General features: G+C 41.7%; 1 long non-coding RNA gene and 1 pseudogene across 2 annotated transcripts; one reads left to right on the top strand and one right to left on the bottom strand.

The window, feature by feature from the left end:
* Window positions 1–753: 753 nt before the first annotated feature.
* On the bottom strand, window positions 754–8548 carry LOC114259636 (BTB/POZ domain-containing protein At2g24240-like; annotated as a pseudogene).
* On the top strand, window positions 4616–7389 carry LOC114259637 (uncharacterized). Of its 2 annotated transcripts, none has more exons than XR_003628362.2 (3): window positions 4616–4889; window positions 4972–5088; window positions 6344–7389. It is a non-coding gene; the product is annotated as an uncharacterized LOC114259637 (long non-coding RNA). The 2 variants fall into 2 exon arrangements; XR_003628361.2 differs by having other exon boundaries at window positions 4618–4889; window positions 5015–5088.
* Window positions 8549–21239: the final 12691 nt, after the last annotated feature.

The raw sequence follows: 21239 nt of genomic DNA, 5'->3' as shown, positions 1-21239 counted from the left end.
GGGAGAGTTTTATCCACTAGGCCAACCCTAAGTGATAGTCCTCTTAGTTTAGTGTCATAAAAAATTGACAAAAGCAAAGGGACCCTCGAACAAAGGATGACTGCTTGAATGGTAAAGACATTAAAAAGAAAGTAGTCATGATTTGTTGATGTGGTTGTGATCATATGCAGATTTGGTGCCCCAAATGCTCAAGAGATTAAAGATTCAATGTATATATGATCTTGCATATAGTTCACAAACTGACACATCAAACTGGAATGAAAGCAAAGCAAACCCTAACAACTTTTTTCCAAGTGAGCTACCTCAAAATCTATTCACCACCCAAGCAGTTGAACTACTCACATGCAAATCAAATATACCTCTCTCTCTCTCTCTCTCTCTCTCTCTCTCTCTCTCTAGGGAATAAGAAGAGGAATCAACTTTGAAAAAGCTAGCGGTCAAAAGAAAATAAGGTCCACAAGAGAATGAGAGTGCCTTGTACTTCACAAAACAAAACAAAGCAAAATAAAAAAGAAAAGTACATGACAATAAATGCAACTATGCAAGTATATCCTTAACTTGTAAATGCATTTAGTGGAGGGAAACAAAGATTTCAAATTATGGTAGTTGAGAAATCCGTTTCATTACTTTGTCATTTACATACAGCATATACCCTCAACTTATAACCGATAAGCATCATCTCCAACTCCATCTACAAATTTAAAGACAAAAAGGCTAGAAAAGCAATTAAGATCAAAATTTAAAAACACACAATTAAGTGATTGGCGCTAGTGGCGTCTCCCATATGTCAAACACATTCTCCTCATTATGAAGAGCAAAAAGCCTATCACCACCAACCGAAAAATCACAAATTGAACTACCATAACTCTGGTGAAGCCTCGATGTTAACACCCAATCTGTACCACAAAACACTGAAATACTATCATTCATCGACAAAAAAAGCTGCCCATCCTGCAATGCGAGTTTTGGGTAACACAGTTCCTCAGGCATCTTCCTTTCATCAACCGGCTCCTCGAGCAGCACCACACACTCCCACCATAACTCCTCAAGTCCATGAACCCCAAATCCTCATACTCATTCACCACGCATATTGATCCAGTCTCCTCCATTACTTTGACGTCCCGGACCCGTCTCTCATTGGTTGCTGGAGCTCCAACATCAGACCAAGACCAAACCATACTTTTATCCCTAAAATCCAATAGACTAATGTAACAATTGTCGTTCCTAGGAAACAGAGTTGCAACTAACAAACGGTTAGTGCTATGTAAAAATTGCAGCCTATCAGCCTCACCAAGTGACCACCCAATTGGCTCATAGTAAAAATCAATCTGTTTTATAGTGATTTGGTCCTAAACACCAATCCTATACTCATTGCTCCTACCTTTACAACTACTAAATCTTGTAATTTGAGTTAAAACTCAAAGCACCAACTGTGTAGCTTTTCACTTGATCATCATGAGTGACTTGAAATCTATGCCTGAGCTACACTGTTCATGCACTAAATAGACATATCCCGCCACCGCTGTGGCCTAACCGCTCACACGTGATGACCACGACAGTCTTCGAATCGATCCAACCGACATCATTAACTCTCTGGTAGTCAAGATTGACTGGGGGGGTGCTCTTCTAGCATCCAATCATAGACATGTACCATACTACCATGTACTACATAGCATCCGCTATCCGGGCCTAGCCGAATGGCAGTGTCGTCGCCAGGTGCTTGGCCCGTCACAAACTATGAAAATTGGAGCCTATTTCCATCGAATTGGCCCCATTTCACAGTCCGAACATAGTCGAGGAGGCCATAAAACAGGGTTTCTCTTTGGAGGAGCTTTTTAGGGATGTATAGAGCTCCCTTATTCTGAGAGGGTCTAGGAGGACTAGAAAGCAATTCGGGTTTTGGTCGATGAAGTATTCATCGAAATTGTGGGTTTAGAGGTTCCAATTTTCGTCGAACATTGCACCGAAGAGGGAATTTCGGCCGACATTGGCAAGTGTTGTTGCTGTGGTTTCAAAGATCTTGCCTCCAACATTGAATTTGACTATCTTTTTGAATTCTCATCGCTTAATTGCCAACTAGTCAGGCAGATCAAGATGGGAATTTGAAGTTGGAAGGCTAAGAGAAATAGGAAGAGTCCACTTGTGGAGAAAATTATTTGTTTTTCTTGGAAAGTGTGGGAAAGTAGTTGCGTTGTTAAAGGAGCTGAATTTAACGAAATGGGTTTGAAAATTTGAAATTGACACTACAAGAAAAGTGAGATTAATGGCGTTTATTTAACGACGTTTTTTTAAATGTCATCTTTTTTAATATTTAACGACATTTTATGAACGTCACATTTTTTTTAACATAAAACGACACCGTTTTTATACAAGAGGGCGTTTTAAAATGCCTCCAAATGTCCAACTATCCCACGCGCTCTCTCTCTTTTTTCAAATGTTGTATATTTTGAGTCCTAGGACTAGGGGTGTTTGCGGTTCAGATTTGGACGGTTTGCTGATCGGTTTGGACCCGCCCGCATTTATGCGGTTTGGGGAAAAGACAACCCACAACCGCCCGTAGTGCGGTTTATGGTTTGTGTGGATAGGGTTCGCGGATGTGCGGGCGGTTGCGGGCAATTTGCGGATTGGACTTTTTTCTTTAAAAAATTATTTTTGAGCCTTATTTTTTTCCCATTTTGTAAATATTTATTTTGGGCCCTTTTCTCCCCATTTTCTAAAATGCTCCAACATTAATAATTAATGAATTAAAAATTATAAAATTAAAAATACAACAAAGTCAATTCGTAACACAAACAAATCATTCATAATCCTAAATCAAATCATAAACTAACACAAGCATATATTTCAAAATCCTAAACTATAACTCCATATTCATTAAGGAATTTAAAATTCCAAATCACACTTCATCCGGGACAAGTTCATTTATGTAACAATAATAATATGATCAGTATTTATTCAGTTTCAGTTGATATAATACTATTAGCAAATGTAATGTTAGAGTACGTTCAAAAAATAAAGGGTGTTTTGTTTTGGACAAAAATATCTAGGTGGGATATAGAAATGAAATCAATAGTTAAGATAAATAAATAAATAAACTGCGGGCGGTTTTTTGCGAGAGCGGGTTAAACCCGCAACCCGCAAAGATGACATATTTCAAATTGCATCCACCCGCATTATATTTGCGAAACCGCCCATTTATATGTGGATTGGGCAGGTTGGGCGGTTTTTGTGGATCGGATAAACCGTTGCCCATCCCTACCTAGGACCCAAAACACTCGCTCGCTCGCTCTCTCTCTCTCTCTCTCTCTCTCTCTCTCTCTCTCTCAACCTCTCTAAGCCCTAATATCTCTCAACCAATCGAATCAACCTTCTTCAACCCCGTTTGATCCAATCTCAAAGTGATTGGTGATTCATCTCAGATCCAATCTCGGAGCGATTGGCGATTTCGATTTTGATTTCGAAGTTCTCTCTCTCTCTTTCTCTCTCGATTTCGAAGCTTCACCGCCTCCACCATCTGCACCGGCGAGGGGAGCGAGCACCATCATCTACTAAGGTGAGCACCACCGTCTCTCTCTCTCTCTCTCTCTCTTAAGCTCTTCCTTCCTGTCGAGTTGGGTCAGATAGCGAAAGATCTCGACGTTTCGATTGAACTTACAGAGAAGTCTCCCATGGTTACGAAAGATCTGTATGTGTTTTCTTTCCTGAAAATTATTTTGATGGAAAACGGATCTAGAAAAATCAGTGAGTTTCTTGCATTTCAAGTTGATGACGTTGAGAGTTTTAGAGAGAGAGAGAGAGAGAGAGAGAGAGAGAGAGGGATATAGAGATGACTCTTTCTTCTTCCTGATTCCAGCATTAGGGCTTTGGCAATGCATTGATTAAAGCCTCGATCATCATCGCTTTTACATTTATTGGTAATTATTCGCAGAATATTTAAAAATAATAATTTATTTTCTATATTTTTAGTGTTGTGTTTGGGTTTGCAATCAGTGTTTTGAAGGAGTTTTTGGAAAAAAAAAAAAAAAAACCTGAAATATCTAGTCGTAGTGATAGACAAATTTTCTTCTAAAAATCTGGTTCATTTTTAGCATTTTCATTATTAAAGTACAATGTTGATTTGGTTGTTGAGACTTCCTCATTTATAAGAGAAAAGTAAGTGAGACTTCCTCATTTATAAGAGAAAAGTAGGTGTTATTTTCTCACATGTTAGTGGCTGAAATAAATTGTTGCAACAGTTATATGGTGTCCAGGTGTCATATGCTATTATATTATTGTTAATCTAATGTCTACATGATCATATATAAATAATAATAAAAAAAAAGAAGCATTTATAACAATCGCTTTTCTAGAGTTCATATTAGGCCTATTGAATTTCTTATTTCACTTGTCTATCTTCCTTTGAAACAAGTGGATGACATGTAAAGGGGCAGAACAGATGGATGGAGATTGGAAAGGGCTCCACTTGAAACTTGTAAACAAGATTTTATTGAATTACTATGTAAAATGTGATAGACCAACGGAGCTTTTGTAGGATAGCTAAGGCAGTTCATTTTTGATTGTTAAGGTTTTTAAGCTTTGTGGTTTTGTTGAATCCTGTTGTTCTAGAAGATACCAAACATTTTTTATGTTTTGTAGAATGATATGAAGTGTGCAGAGGCATACGTGAAGTTCATGTGTCAATGGTTGCTTGATAATTGCCCTGATGATATGGAATTTATGGTTAAAAGTTATGACAAAAGTGCAATTGATCGTCTACGATTGGTTGCTTCGACCGACTTTGTCTGTCTTTCTTACACGGAAGCAATTGCAATTCTTGAGGAATCATTGAAAGAAAGGCAGTTTGAGAATAAAGTGGAATGAGGAATAAATTTAGCATCTGAACATGAAAGGTAGCGTGGCTTCTGCATCTTAAATGTGTTCTTTGATAGCTGTGTCTGTAGTACTGATGTTATGGTTTGTCTAATCGTGTAGATTCTTGTCTGATCATTTGAACATTTGGTTTACTTAAAAGTAGAGTCAAATCCAAGAAATGCGGAAATACTCGTCGTGATTTTGATCTCATCGTCACCAATGCCCAGACTAACGAAGGTAAACTAGTTGATTTTGATTCTATTTTCATATTTTCAGTGTTTTTTAATTATTGTTGTGTTTATGCGTTTTCTAGAAAGTTTTTAACTTTTTGATTTTAATTCTTTTTTCATATTTTGATTCTTGTTGTGTTTAATGAAGGTAAACTAGAAAACTAGCAATTATTGCGATGTTTTCATATTTCATATTTTGATTTCTGGCAATTAATAAACTGTGTTCTTATGTGCATGCTTGTATTGTGCTCTAGATTTCATTGTTAAGATAAATAAAATGTGGGCTCACACTTCTTCCTGCCCTTGATTTAGCAAAAGCTTAGTTAATGAAATTTGTTGTACCTTCTTTTATTAAGCTTATCATTAGAGTTGCACCTTTTGTTTATTATTTGTTGTATGGTTGGATTTGTATTACGTGTGTAACATCAAATGGTAAACAAAATGTGGTGAAAATAAATATGATCATCCTAGTTGTAAGAATATAAACAGCTAAATATTGTAGCAGTGAACGTCCCCTATTTGAGCATGTTATAAGCTGATGTTTAGTTAAAGTGTGAGAATAGTTCTTTAGAATTCATATGTGCCATCCATCTGAAGAAGAAAAGAAAAGAAAAAGAACAAAAAATATATTTTTATTGTTATCTACAAAATAATCATATTCTGGAACTGATTAAGAAAAACAAGAACTGATTAAATGGTCTTTTGACAGGCTTATCTTGTCACTTTCTATATTCGTACTTTTCTTTTCCTTTATTCTAAAAAAGCATATCACTCTGCTCATTAACATAGCCTCTTAAGTTCCTTGGTGTAATGTTCCTCAATCCAAATCTCTTGGTATAATTGTTTTGACTGTAAGTTTTGTTGTGTGCTATATTTTGTGATGAACTGTGAGAGGTAGGTAACATTTTTTTTTTCCATTCCCTTTTTGTTACCCAGATGAGGTGTTGCCTGATTATAGTAGTACAGAAGATCAATTATCTAAGAGGTTACTTTGAAATGTTTTTTCAAATTTATTTATTTATTTATTTATTTGGGTGAAAGTAGCATTTCTGTTTTGGTCTAAGAGCATGGACTTTTAGTGTTAAACGTTATGTCTGTATCTAGTTTATTCCTCCCAACACCTTTGATAATCAGGACCAGCATTGGGGTTCTTTTTTTTTTAGCATTTGAGGTTTAGCATTTTGAACCCATAGATATAGTTTTCTTTCTTTTGTGAATTGTAAATGTAAATTTGATTAAATGGATTCATAAATCTATTTCAGGCTGCGAGATGAAAATGGTCACATTATTGAGCACACTGAGGTAAGATTTCCAAGTGTTGGAACTGAAACTGACATTGAGATTTTCTAGGGTCTAATATGCAGTAATTTAGTGGCCAATAACTTCACAGTGGAAAGTTCAAACAACAAGTGATTCTCTCCCTGCTGTATGCTTTTTGTTTTTATTACATACGATTCTGAACATTCAGTGAAACAACAACACTAAATGAAAGTTAGTTTCTTTCCCATTAAATTGTTTTAGCATTGAACAACATGAGTTGGTTACCAGCACCTACTTGAGTAGTCAAACATACGTGACAGTGCTGCTGAATGCAATAGTTTTTTGAACTTTTTATGATGCTGATATGTGCTCATAAATATATGTGAAATAATGATGATGGCACCTTTCTAGTTCTGAAGATATGGAATATTTCATTGATCTTATATGTAGTCTAGATATTGAGTTGAATGGGATTTACTGTATATAATTATGTTTTTGTGTTTCAGTATACATTATTTCTCTTCTGCATTCTTTATAATGGTCTTGTCTATTGGATTTGATATGATTGCCTGATAACTAAAGAAACACTAAAGATTTTTATGATTGTTCGACAACTAAAGGAAACTATTACAATAATATGCATTCTTCCTCTGCTTTCAGTGTTCTGCCTTCAGTAGTGAGGTGTCTTCAAAGGAATTTTCCCTGCAACCACAATTCTTCTGTCTGTAAGTGCAGTTTAGAAATCTCCTAAACTATGATTCTGAGAGTAGAATATGTACATCCATAATACAAGGATAAATGGGATCACATCTATTTGAGATCAGTGTATGAATTTTACTCATAAATTTTTAATATGCAATTTTGAAACATAGATTATATAATTTGGTGTAGTGGACAGAATGGACTCAAATTTGTCTTTCTATTGTTGAGAGAACTCCCAGCCATAAAGTGCATTAAACCCATAAAACACATATGAACAATGAGATATGGCTGATATTTACTTTTTGTTAATTGAATGACCTAATTGAATTCAATCTGATAATTTTTTTCTTTCCTATTGATTGACAGATTATAACATTTCAATTAAGTGCGGTGGTCCACAGATTACATCTAACAATCATATTATTTACGAGAGGAATAACGGGACTCTGGGTCCAGCTTCATATTATGTTACCAGTGAAAATAGGTGTGCAGTAAGTAATGTTGGACTTTTCATCAACAGCAGCCAACCTCAATAGAGAAGTTTCTCTCTATGTGTCCAGTAAAAACTGATCTTAGGTTAGGATTTGATCCGGAGGAGAAAGGAGAAGCAATAGGTATGGTAACTCTTTCTTACACAATGGTTGCTGTTGTGATTCACATATATTATGATTTTGTTTCTAATTTTAATTTTAGCTTTACAATCATGATATTGTGCATTGTGCATTCCTTGTTTCTTGATCGCATCTAGATATGTGCCATTTTCCTGTTTTTTATTATTTGAAAATCACTCAGTGAGGAGACATTGAACCTCCATGATTGTTCTGGTACATATGATTCTATTTCTATAGAATGATCTTTTTATTTTTATTTTTTTAGTTTTAAATATATATATTTTTTAATTTGTGCATACATGTTAATCATATAATGTGTGACTAAGTAAAATTTAATAATTATTCTTGCAATTTGATAGCAGAATTATATCTTAAAAAAAACAAGTTGGATGGATCTCCATCACATTTTTAACTAATCAAAATATGTGTTTTATTTGATCACCTTGTCAATTGCACAATCGAAATGATTTTTGTCTATTCATGACATGTCATGATTGTTGTTTCTAACTGCTAGTATATGTACTAGAGACTAGAGTAATGAATTCTTATTGTGAAAATGCACCCATATCCAAGAATTTTTAGTAGTGAGAAGCGAAAAAAAACTGATGTAGTCAATAAATTGTGGTTTAGTGGTATACAACAGCTTGCAAAAGATGATGGTCAAGAAGACCAACAAACCCAAAATCAGGAATTATTAGATCGAAAGAAAGATCATGTAAAGATGCTACGACCAAACCGGGCCTGAATCACTAACACTTGTTTTCATATATTTTGTGTGGATAAGGTCTATTAACTGAAAGCATATATCTCTAGGAATATTCCAAATGTTTGCATTTGTTTTATGGTGTGGAGAAGTGGTTTGGAAATACTCTTCTGATCCTGGGGAACGCTCATGACCCTCTTCTGGTCACCTGAAAAGGAATAAACACTCCGGTTGGGGATGCCGGAATTAGCACTCCGACGGACAAGTCAGTAACCACACTCAAGAATGTTTGCATTCTAAGTTAAGCAATACAATTCTCACATACCTTTTTCAGTATGTTGTTCCTTTATTTATACTTGTTTCCTAAGCCTCATGGCCAGGCCCACTTGTCACTCACTATCCTCTCATTTACTCGGCTCCATAGTTCAGTATCTCTTTGGCCCATCTATTATATTCGGCATCCTTATCGTCAGGATAAAGCCGTGTAATGTAAGTCTTGTAGCGCACGCTTCTGATTATTCCAATTATTCAGCTCCCACAATTGCTCCCCAAACACATCGCTAGCGTCAGTTAGTCGGCGTGTTTGACTAGAAGTCAAAACTTCGGCGGTTAATCCTTTTCCCGATGCATGTCAGAATGCGTGCGTGCTTTTGGGTCGTTGCAACGCTTTCCCGCCCCATTCGTGCTTCTCTCGCATTTATTATGATTTGAAACTTAAGTCCCTTCAAAAACATGCTTTTTCGAATATTCGAACCTCCTGGACTGCCAGTCGGTATCTCTTCTTCGACGCGTTTTCTGTAACTCTTGTCCGTTCTCTCCTTGTCTCATTTGCCTTTTGTAAGTTTCCTTTTCTTCTTCTTGCAATCCTATTTTTGGTATTTATTTTTGATTTTAGAATATCCTTGAGTCCTTGCTAGAATGGCTAAGCATTTGAAAGACCTCCTTTCCGAGGGTCGAATTTCTGGATTCCGAAAACATTTTTCTATTCCTGAGGATGTCCATCTTGCTCTGGTAACGAACAATACCCTAGATATGGAGAGGGATGACCGAAATACAATCGTCTTCCCTCTCCTGTCTATTGTGGAGGGCGGAGTTCACTTTCCCCTACACCCATTTCTCAGGGCCGTCCTCCGCTATTGGAGTCTGATTCCTTCGCAACCCAATGTAAACTTTTTTCGAATCATAATGGGAATTGTAGAGCTGAACCTGCGTCTCGGGATCAACCTTGGCATTCCGCCAATTCGGCATTGCTATGCTTTGGCCAAATCCTCCGGTCAGCTTAGGCGTTACTTTCTCAGGGCCAAGGACACCGACCATCACTTGGTGACAATGCTTGCCAGCTCTGGCAAACGAGTCAACGATGTAATGGTTAATGTCCGAGGTAACTGGGAATTCGGCGAAGGCAAAGATCGCCTAGACCCTATTCCTAGACGGAGGGGTGAACCAGGTTGCCGTATAACTTTTTGTCTGTTGACCTTTCTTTTATGCGGCGTTTTCATAAGTTGAAGAGGATTTTGACCTCGGCTGACGACGCAGTCCTTGTGGAAATTAAAACAGCACTAAAGTACTTTGGTTGTCTGAACGTACAGAAGCAAGGGAGGGCCACCCATATTCTCCTGTGGTACGAGCCTACTTATACCACATTCTCGGCCGTGGACGATATTCTGATCCCAACCGGTGAACAGCACCTTACGGCTCTTGTCTTCCCTAGCTTCAAGACCCTCAGGCAAATTGGTCTTGAGGCTTCCGATTCGGAGCAAGGCTTAGAGCCGATGGTCGAAGTAGTTGCCGAATCAACGAAGGTGTTCACTACGGAGGCCGAAGAAGTCGACGAAGCCCTCAAATCAGCGTTTGCAGCAGCCGATCTTAACGAGCCTAACTCTTCGTCCACTTTGGGTCGGGTGGAGTTTTCCTTCGGAGACATTTTTACAAACTTGGGAGATCTACCTGACACTTTTTCTGAAGGCATGGCTGGGGAAAATCTCACGCAGATGGCGAGAAAGAAAAATGCCGAGCAAATGGCCGCCCGAAAGAAAGCCGAGGCTGCTCGTTTTGAGCCTGCCCCGGTTGAATCTTTCCGACCGCTTACTGGGGAAGAAACGGCTCACGTTGTTGTGGCCGGGACGGAGGGAGCTAGACAGCAGGTTACGGAAGAGCGGCTGGTTTCAAAAGAGCGGGGCAAAAAATGTTCTGCCGAGGGAGAGGCTGGCTCAGAGGATAGCCCTGCTGACAAACGGCCTCGATTAGAGGAGTCCAACGTGGTTGTCCCCTTCGTTGTGCAGCCAAAGATCAAAGACATGTAAATCTCCTCTGATGCATCTACCATGAAGGATCCAGCTGTGGCGTTGAGCTTGGCCACCTCAATTTCGCTATCGGCTGACAGGGCCACCTTTCGAGAAGAGCCGAGTTTGATAGCTATAGCATTCGCTGCCCAATTGGCCTTTCTGGTATGTATACGATACTTTCATTTTTGCTCGTTTGGTTTGGTTTGGTTTGCATACGACGTTGCTTGATGTGGTGACCCAAACTGGTTTTGCAAACGGTTGGAAGGATAGCCGATCTAGGCCGCTGGCAGCGTGATGCCATTGAAAGAATTGGCCGCTTAAAGTTTGAAGCTGAGGGTGAAAGAAGTAGGGCCGAGTTCGAGGCGATGAGAACCGCAATGGAAAGTGCTCAACCCGAAGCAGAAAAGGAGAGGGCTTGGACTGTTGACCAGCTCAGATCCGAAGCCGAGGATAGGGCCAGCGCGAGCAAGGAGTCACTCAAGTTAACCCAGGAGGCGCTTTTGATAGCAGAGGCCGAGTTAGAAGAGTTGAAGGCGGCCAAGGAAAAAGCCAAATCTGAAGCCTCTACGGCGCTAGAAGCTGGGAAGAGCGCCGCCTTAAAGGAATACGCAGATGAGGTCCCCAAATTCAAGAATCGGGGATTCAAACATCGATGGCTCAAAGCCCTTGTTGCCGCTGGAGTTACATTGGCATTGCCAATTCCATACGAGTAAGTGGATGTTGAGCCACTTGAGTCTGACCCCGAGGATTGATCTAGGAGACATTCTAGTTTTATTAGGTATCTTTAGTTTCGATGTATGTTTTTGTTTAGTGGACCCTTGTTAGTTCAAGGTAATTTTCATGTATAAATTAGATACTATCTGTGCTTAATTTATTGATGAAAATTTCCTTCCCATTTCACTGTTAATTGTACGAAGTTTTTGATATTTAATGAAGAGTTTTGCCTTCCACTACTTTGGATAAAATTATTACTGTCTGTTGTGCCTTCTAACCAATGGTTGGATAACAGTGTAATCTTGGCAATTATATTAGTTAAACTTTAATTCATCTGAACAAGTAAACGAATTCTTGGTGCCGAATAGGACTAGTAAATCGATTCATGAAGCGGCTGCGGCACTCCAGCCGGATTTCAAGCCAGATAGATTGATGAATCTGCCCTTGCCCCAGCTGGTTCGCGAACATTAAGTGCCGAATCAAACAGTATTGATTAATCGATTTGCGAAGCGGCTGGGGCACTCAAGCCGGATAGATTGATAAATCTGCCCTTGCCCCAGCTGGTTCACGAATTTGACCGTGCGGAAGGTAAAACTGCCGAATAATAGTGTGATGGGAGCACGACGCGGTCGGCACCGGGTTGTTAAGGTTTCGATATTAATGAGATTGCCTTGGTGGCGCTGCCCTCGTAGGGAATAAATGAATGAAAGTCCTGTCTATGTGCTCAGTGAGCAACTCAGTACAGGTCTTTGATGAAGAACAAACAAGTGTGAATGTCGAATAGACTCTTCTTTAACAGCAAAGGGGAAGCGGGGACACTAGCTAAACTGGGAGGAGATATGAATCGAAGTTACGAACCTTCGCGGGCGGGAGGCAGGATTTTGAGGGATCGAGAGAGGCGGATCTCCTCGTCGTCAAAGTAGGTCACCTAAGAGGGACAAGGAGCCACAGGGCAAATCCCTGCAACCTCGTTCTGGAAGGGAGCCTGGTGCGAACCCACGCCCATTGAGCTTTGCAGTCTTTGTGGTGAATAGACCCATGACAGAGGCGGACTCGATCGTTCGACACTCAAGTGTGGCAGGCGAATTTGCTTGACAGATTTTTCCTCCCGAGGTCCAGCAGTCGATGGTAGGTCGACAAGACTTCGACGTGTTTCGTGAAGGCATTTATGGTGTGGTGAAGGGGCTCTACACCGCCTACGAAATCGGCATGCGTCTCTATGATGCCCGCTGAGAAATAGAGCAGAGGGATGAACGCATCCGAAGCTGGGAGGCTCGCGCGGAAGAGGCTAAGCATGAGCTAAGGAAGGTCAAGGCCGTTCACAGACAACCCGTCGGACAGGCCAACCCAATCGTGGAAGAAAGGGTCACCCAGCGGCTTATTAGTACCGCGCTCGCCGATCGAGATACGACGAGCATGTTCGCAATGGAATCCGCGAAGGAGAAGGCCTATGAAAAAGGCTTCCACGATGGCCGGAAAGTCAGGATATAGAAGACCAAGGAAAAACTCGCTGAGGAGGTTTGCCGATGCGAAAATCGTGGATTTAAGCACAGTTGGATCAAGGCGCTTCAGGCCGAAGAAGCTCTCCGAGCAATGGGCGTCGACTCGGCATTGCCACTGTACCAACGTAACCATCTTCCGTTTGCCGTCTTTGAAGTCAAGCAGAGTGAAGATGAGGGCGACGTTGTGTAAAAAACACTCAATGTAACGTTCGAACGCAGATCGCATTCATAACTATGTAATTATTGCCTAATTGAATAAAATGTGCCCTTGCCCCAACCAGTGCATGGACTTCAAGGCATTCTCCCATAATGGCCGTTTAGATAATTAGACCGTTTTAACCAGCCAAAAATGAGTACATGAAGTGGCTGTGGCACATCTCAATCGGCATGGGGCCAAGATGCTCAGCCGATTAGATTAATAAATCGCGGTTAATCGTGCCGATAAGGCTCCGAATTCGGAGGCTCAACCGGCACAAAGGCGTCATGCGCCAGGTCCTCCGAATCTGAAGACAATCGGCGCATGGAGTGACTGGCCAATATCGCTCAGCGTCCGTCTTTTGGAGTTTAGTGTTAATGAAATCGCCTCGGGGCCAGCGTGAGGTGTTTAGAAATAAATCGCCTCAGACTTTTCGTTTTAGTGACTTCGCTTTCAGTGCTTAGACTCAATTTAAAACGAGTTTGTTGCGTGGGGTTAGATAAGTGTGAATGTCGTTTTTCTTCAGTAGCAGAGAAGAAGCTCTGACTTTGGCTGAGCTTGACGTTGCAATGCATCGTAGCTGAAAACCCACTTGCACGGGAGGTAGGACGTTCAAAAGACAAGAAAAACGTCGGCCTCTAAGTCGTCAAAGTAGATCACCCCGAAGGGAGAAACAGCAATGGCGAAGTTCTCCACAATCGCGACTGAGAAATGAGACTGACGTAGTGCCACGACCGTTGGGTATTATTGATTTCGTGGGGAATTCCTTCCTTGTCTTGGATCTTGGCCTTGACGTTGTCTATGGTGTCAAAGGTCCCAGCCTCAAGGGTGATTGCTTCGTTGGTGTGAATCGTGGATTCTAGCGCGGCCAGATCAAAACATTTCAAGTTGTGGGTGCTCTCTGATCAGTGGGCGTTGATTCGGTGCTGGTGCTTGTCCCAATGCGACGCCGTATGAGAATAGATATTGTAATGCTTCGAACGCAGGTTGTGTTTTTTTGTAATTATTGTTTAATCGAATAAAATGTTTCATTCTAGAAGTTTATCTCATTCTGAATTTTTGCATGCTTAATTAAGCACCTTATTTTGAATGCTAGAATGTTTTGTCTTGTTCATGCGGTTGTACTGGTTCAACCTACATATCCCTATTTCGATGTGTAAATGTTTTCACTCAAGAGGGCGCTCCGAATTCGGAATAGTACTCAGCCCTCGAGCGCCGCTCGGTGACACTGGTCAACCGAATTTGGAGGCTTTATCGGCCTAAAGATGTCATGCGCCAATGGGGCTCCGAATCCGGAGGCTTTATCGGCCAATCATGATATCCACGAAGGGTACTCCGAATCCGGAGGCTTTTTGGGCCAATCGTGACATCCACGAAGGGCGCTCCGAATCCGGAGGCTTTGTCGGCCCAAAGACGTCATGCGCCGATGGGGCTCCGAATCCAGAGACTTTAATCGACCAATCGTGATATCCACGAAGGGCACTCCGAATCCGGAGACTTTATTGGGCCAATCGTGACATCCACAAAGGGCGCTCCAAATCCGGAGGTTTTGTCGGCCCAAAGACGTCATCCGCCGATGGGGCTCCGAATCCGCCGACTTTAATCGGCCAATCGTGATATCCACGAAGGGCACTCCAAATCCGGAGGCTTTATTGGGCCAATCGTGACATCCACGAAGGGCGCTCCAAATCCGGAGGCTTTGTCGGCCCACAGACGTCATACGCCGATAGGGCTTCGAATTCAGAGACTTTAATCGGCCAATCGTGATATCCACGAAGGGCGCTCCGAATCCGGAGGCTTTATCGGCCAATCGTGACATCCACGAAGGGCGCTCTGAATCCGGAGGCTTTGTCGGCCCAAAGACGTCATCTGCCGATGGGGCTCTGAATCCGGAGACTTTAATCGGCCAATCGTGATATCCACGAAGGGCGCTCCGAATCCGGAGGCTTTATCAGGCCAATCGTGACATCCACGAAGGGCGCTCCAAATCCGGAGGCTTTGTCGGCCCACAGACGTCATACGCCGATAGGGCTCCGAATTCGGAGACTTTAATCGGCCAATCGTGATATCCACGAAGGGCGCTCCGAATCCGGAGGCTTTATCGGCCAATCGTGACATCCACGAAGGGCGCTCTGAATCCGGAGGCTTTGTCGGCCCAAAGACGTCATCTGCCGATGGGGCTCTGAATCCGGAGACTTTAATCGACCAATCGTGATATCCACGAAGGGCGCTCCAAATCCAGAGGCTTTATCGGGCCAATCGTGACATCCACGAAAGGCGCTCCGAATCCGGAGGCTTTGTCAGCCCAAAGACGTCATACGCCGATGGGGCTCCTAATTTGGAGACTTTAATCGGCCAATCGTGATATCCACGAAGGGCGCTCCGAATCTGTAGGCTTTATCGGCCAATCGTGACATCCACGAAGGGCGCTCCGAATCCGGAGGCTTTGTCCGCCCAAAGACGTCATCCACAAATGGGGTTCCGAATCTGGAGACTTTAATCAGCCAATCATGATATCCACGAAGGGCGCTCCGAATCCGGAGGCTTTGTCCGCCCAAAGACGTCATCCGCTAATGGGGTTCCGAATCTGGAGACTTTAATCAGCCAATCATGATATCCACGAAGGGCGCTCCGAATCCGGAGGCTTTATTGGAATACTTTTGAGCTAGATTTCACAGTGAGTAAATAGGAATCTTTGTATTACAAAAGTGAAAAGTGTACATGGTGAGCCATTCAGAACTAATATCATTCCCTACAGGTCGGGTTTAATGATAGAATTTGAGCAAGTGTGTTGGGAGCAAGGCCGCGGCCTAATTTTCTTTCAACCGGACCCCTATCATCTCGAAATGCCTTCAAGAGCAACTTTCCTGGCGTGTACTGGCGCAGCTGGATGCGTTGAGCATACGTCTTGGGAAGCTACTGTTGGTATCGCCTAAAGCTTCCGTGGCTTGTCGTTAGGGATCCGTCCGACATCAACAAGACTGTCTCGATTCGACACTTCAGTGGAGTTGACTTGCGTCTGTGTTGGTGTCGTTCCAGAAAAGAGATAGCATGCTTGTGCGGATTGCCAGGAACCACGGATTTGCTCAACGCTGTGTTCGGTCGGGAAGCGTAACAGCTGATGATAGGTGCTTGGCATGGCCCGAATAGTATGCAGCCAAGTTCGCCCCATGATGAGGTTATATGGCGACGGGAGCATGACGACCACGAATTCCACATCCACTATTTGGGAGCCCGCCCGGACGGGTAACGCAATTTTTCCCAACGGGTACTCCGAATTTGTGTTGAAGCCAAATAATGGATGAGGATCTGGAGACAGGTCTGATTCGTTGAAGTCGAGTTTGCGAAAGGTCTCGTAGCACATGACCTCCGAAGTGCTTCCCTGGTCTATGAGGACACGTTCAATGGTAAATCGGTTCACGTGTAGTTCAATGACCAATGGATCGATATGGAGGAGCGTTATGTCGATAAGATCAGATTCGTCGAAGATGATACTCAGAGCTTCGTGGGGCTGTTTCGCTTGTGCGCGTTGCTTCTGGGGGGCTGAATGAATTGAGTGTATGGTACATGGTGTTGGATGGTTGTATATCATATGTATAACGCCGAAGGGAGGTGACTCCTACCGAAGGGCAACAGTTTTGATTGTACTCTTCCGGACGTGTTGCTAGAGCCGACCATCTTGCACCAATTCCTCGAGGTGGTCTTTCAAGTCATAGCAACTGTCTGTATCATGACCACGATCATTGTGATATTCACAAAGCCTGTCCCGCCTTCTCGTGTCAGGAGGTCCCACCATCTTGGACGGCCATTTGAAGAATAGAAGATGTTGGATTTTGGTCATAATCAAGCTGATTGGCTCTGACAGCTCCGTATATTTCTTGTCGGCGCGCTTTGTGCGCTGGCTATCGACCTGCAGTTGCTCATTTGCTTGGTGCAAGCATCGATCATTGGATCGGCAAGAGTCCCGTCTCTTGTCTCGTTTAGCCCGTTGTTGTGGTTTAGGGCTCTGAGGTGGTGCGGAACTTATTGGCTGAACGGCATCGGGAGGGGCCATTTTGTTGGCCACATGTTCGGCTTTAACCCGCAAGGCGTCATCTTCCACTTTGTAGTATTCCTTGACGTTCTTCATCAATCCCCAAACTGTTTTGGGGGGTCTTCTAGTTAAGGAACTGTGGAGGGCACTATCTGGGTGTAATCCCATTTTGAAGGCGGTGATGGCCATGGAGTCGTTGCAAGCATCATCAACAAGATTAAAGCATTCCCAATATTGCGCTGAATATGTTCTTAGTGTTTCACCTGGCAGGATTTGCATTGCCCAGAGAGATTCAGCTTGCTTTGGATGGACTTCATTGGTGATGAATCTGGCCCTGAAGGATTTCTGTAGTTAGTGGAAGGTTTTGATCAAAGCCGACTCCAGTTTATAATACCACCTGACTGCCAATGATCCGAAACTGCTGGGAAATATTCGGCACATGAGGGCCTCGTCGTCTGCATGCAATGTCATGGCCTGCTTGTAGTGGCGGATGTGGTCGGTGGGGTCTGATTTTCCGTCATACAAGGTGAACGACGGTGCTTTGAACTTCTTGGGTAGCGCAGCCTTTGCAATCCGTCGTATGAAGGGATCGTGTTGGTCTTCATCCGAACTGTTCCTTCTTCGCTTGTGCATTGCACGGGGACTTCCTTCGGAAGAACTAGTGGTTTCGTGTCGTCCCTTCTTCCTGGGCTCTGGGGATAATGAGTCGGAGTCGCTATCAGTGTCTTGTCGAGCTCAAAGTTGTCGACCATCTGCCTTCGGAGGTCGTTCTGGATTTAGGCGCACAGCTTGCTTGGACTTCTCCATTTCCAAGGCCAAATCTTCACGAAGACGTTCGTTCTCAGCGATCATGTTTTCTAACCTCTGTTCATTTTGCTTTACTTGTTCCATGATCGCCTGCATTGTCTCGTGCTCCGAAGTCGAGGGTGAGGCGAAATTCAGGGCACGTCTTGCGGCGATAGTCTCTGTTCCAAGCAAGTTTGTTGGAGTGGTTTCCTCTTGTGGTATAGGGTCGACAGTGACTGTTGGAGGATCTTCCGTCACACTCGCCATGGATGTGCTTGAGTATTCCCACAGACGGCGCCAATTGTGGAGAAGTGGTTCGGAAATACTCTTCTGATCTTGGGGAACGCTCGTGATCCTCTTCTGGTCACCTAAAAAGGAATAAACACTCCGGTCGGGGGTGCTGGAATTAGCACTCCGACGGACAAGTCAGTAACCACACTCAGGAATGTTTTTATTCTAAGTTAAGCACTACAATTCTCACATACCTTTTTCAGTCAGTTGTTCCTTTATTTATACTTGTTTCCTGAGCCTCATGGCCAGACCCACTTGTCACTCACTATCCTCTCATTTACTCGGCTCCATAGTTCAGTATCTCTTCGGCCCATCTATTATATCCGGCATCCTTATCGTCAAGATAAAGCCGTGTAATGTAAGTCTTGTAGCGCACGCTTCTGATTATTCCAATTATCCGGCTCCCACATATGGGATAAAAATTGGCTTCCCTGGATCCACACCATGTGCATTCATTACTTTCTTGTATTTCTTGACATTTTCTTTGAGGAATTAGAGTTTCTTATATGGAATTTTGACTCTCTCCACAATATATTACAAAACTTTGTTGTTGCCATTGCATCTGAATAATGTCCAGTGCCTTGATCTTCTGGATAAAGAAATAGAACTAAAATCAGAGAAAATGGGTCGTGGAGTCAGCACTGGTAGGGGGCAGAGTTCATTGGGATACTTGTTTGGGGGCGGAGAGACTACCAACAATCCTCGTCCTGTGCAGAGCCAGGGGCAGGGATCAAATAATGGGCCTCCCCAGAAACATGCTGCTGCTTCACAGCCAGCGGATAACACTACTAGCATTTGAGTGAGTGATGTGAGATTGTGGGTTGAGTGAGGTAAGCTTCCAGTTCATAACTAACCGTTTATTGTAGTTTAGTTTATTGCAGGTGGGCTGGTTGTACTGTAGGGAAGACAGTTGAGTGATGTGAGATCCTAAATAGAATTGAGTGTGGTAAGCTTGGAGGGTTGAGTGATGTAGCCGTACGGTTTTTTTGCCTAACTGTTTGTCTATGTAGGTTGGCTGGTCTTTGTTATTAGGGATGGTGGGTTGAGTGATGTAAGATCTATATGTTAGGTTTGTGAGAGTGTTAAGTATTGAGAGATACACATTGTTTTAAGTATCTTGCATGCCCTGTAAGTTAGTTTTGTATGCATGCATATTCTGAACTATTTTATCTTAGTTTGCGTTGATCCTTGTGTTTTACAGGCTCGATCTCTGAGTTCTAGTACTTGGCATCCACTACTTTGAGGATAATCCGTCCAACTATGACTAGATGTTGTTGCCTCTACAGTGCTCTACCTCTTCTGTCTACAGATTCTCTGTTGTTGCTACTGGATTTAGAAAGGTTTTCCACTTGAGCATCTTTGTTATCTGGTAAGTAGTAGATTGTGTTGATTTCACCTTTCATATATAATTTTGATGTAACTCTTATTCCCTACAGCATTCCATTTTCTGAATATGATCTGCACAAGGCCTTTGAATCATTTAAGGTTTCCTTACAGTGGTTAATGAAATAGTGTTACATTATGTGTAGAAAAAGAAATAGTGTTACATTGGAGGTACCCCTGTTTCAAGGTTGAAATAGTGTTACATTAATGAAATAGTGTTCTATTTCAAGGTTTGTTGGCAGGTGCATCTTAGATGAACCTTATAGGTACCCCTGTTTCTCTTATTGATCACATTGGAGGTACCCCTATTTCTTTTATCTCTTCTAACATTGATGAACCTTTATGGCCCAATAGCTTATATATGCACCTTAAAGAATTTTTTTATTTTTATTTTTTGGCTTCTTCTTTCCATTATTATTATATTATTATTTTTCTTTTCAAAAATATGACTATGATGAGTTTTATTGATTGCATGGTGGATCCAAGAACATACATAAATGTCACCCCATGGATTGTACAATTGGGGGTAAGTTCTTTCTCCTTTTGAAAATTTGTATAAAATTTCTCTCTCTCTCTCTCTCTCTCTCTCTCTCTCTCACACACACACACACACACACACACACACACACACAAAAATTTTGTTATATGCCATTCAGATTTTTAATTGGCCAAGTATTGTGTAGAAAATCTTCAAGGAATACTTGAGAGAATCGAATTTGTGGAGGGTGTTCAAAATAGAAACCTCAAGTGTTGAAACTGGGTGAGAGAGAGAGAGAGATGAATTCAAAATTCCTAAACCATTATATTGTGCTTTTCAATATTTTGATGTCATGCTGATAAGTGTATGTACTCTGTTCATTTGAGATATGAAATTAATAGTACAAATTGATTACTTTTTTTATTTATTTTATCTAAATAGATAGTTTTGTTTACATGTTTTATCCTGTACTTCAAGCTTTATATTCATATTGTACATGTTGCTTTTGCTTCTCAGAAAACCATTTCAAAAGTAAGTCCTGGGTCATCAAATGCATCTGGTTCTAGCTCATCAAAAGAGCAGCATAATCAACAATATCCAGGTTTTTCCTTTTATATACACATTTTACAAAACTTTGTTACTTTATTATGTTTACTGAACTTAAAATTTATCTATTGCCAATCCTCCTATTTATTCACTGCACATCTTTTATTGGCTTTGTTTTTATTATTATTATGTTTTACAATTGGCAGAGACCCAGAGGATTGAAGGCCATGGGAAGCAGCATGGAGAGCGATTCAGAATGATGGTGAAGGATGGATGGGGGTTGGGTGTTTTGGTTCCCTTCTTATTTTTTGTGTTAAAATCCTTTGGATTTTTATTTCTCTTCTTTTTTCCTTTTTTCCTCTGATTGGGAGTTATTATTTCATATTAGTGTTGCTTTAGTTCAATCACATAAAATTAGCACAATTTCAAAAAAAATAAATAATGATAAGACGGCGTTTTTAAAACGCTACTATAACCGATGGAATTTGTAAAATAAAAAACCTATGACGGCATTTTAAAAACGTCGCTAAAATCATAGTGACGTCACAGTGCCATTAGGGTAGGACATTTGGTGGCGTTTTTAAAAACGCCACTTATTATGATACAGTGACGTTTTCCAAACGTCATAAAGTTATAGCGACGGTCACGTACTAAACGTCACAAAAAGA

The sequence above is a fragment of the Camellia sinensis genome, chromosome 4, assembly GCF_055761805.1.
Source record: "Camellia sinensis isolate YWXY chromosome 4, ASM5576180v1, whole genome shotgun sequence".
Lineage (NCBI taxonomy): Eukaryota > Viridiplantae > Streptophyta > Magnoliopsida > Ericales > Theaceae > Camellia > Camellia sinensis.
This window is presented reverse-complemented; position numbering and strand designations above follow the sequence as displayed.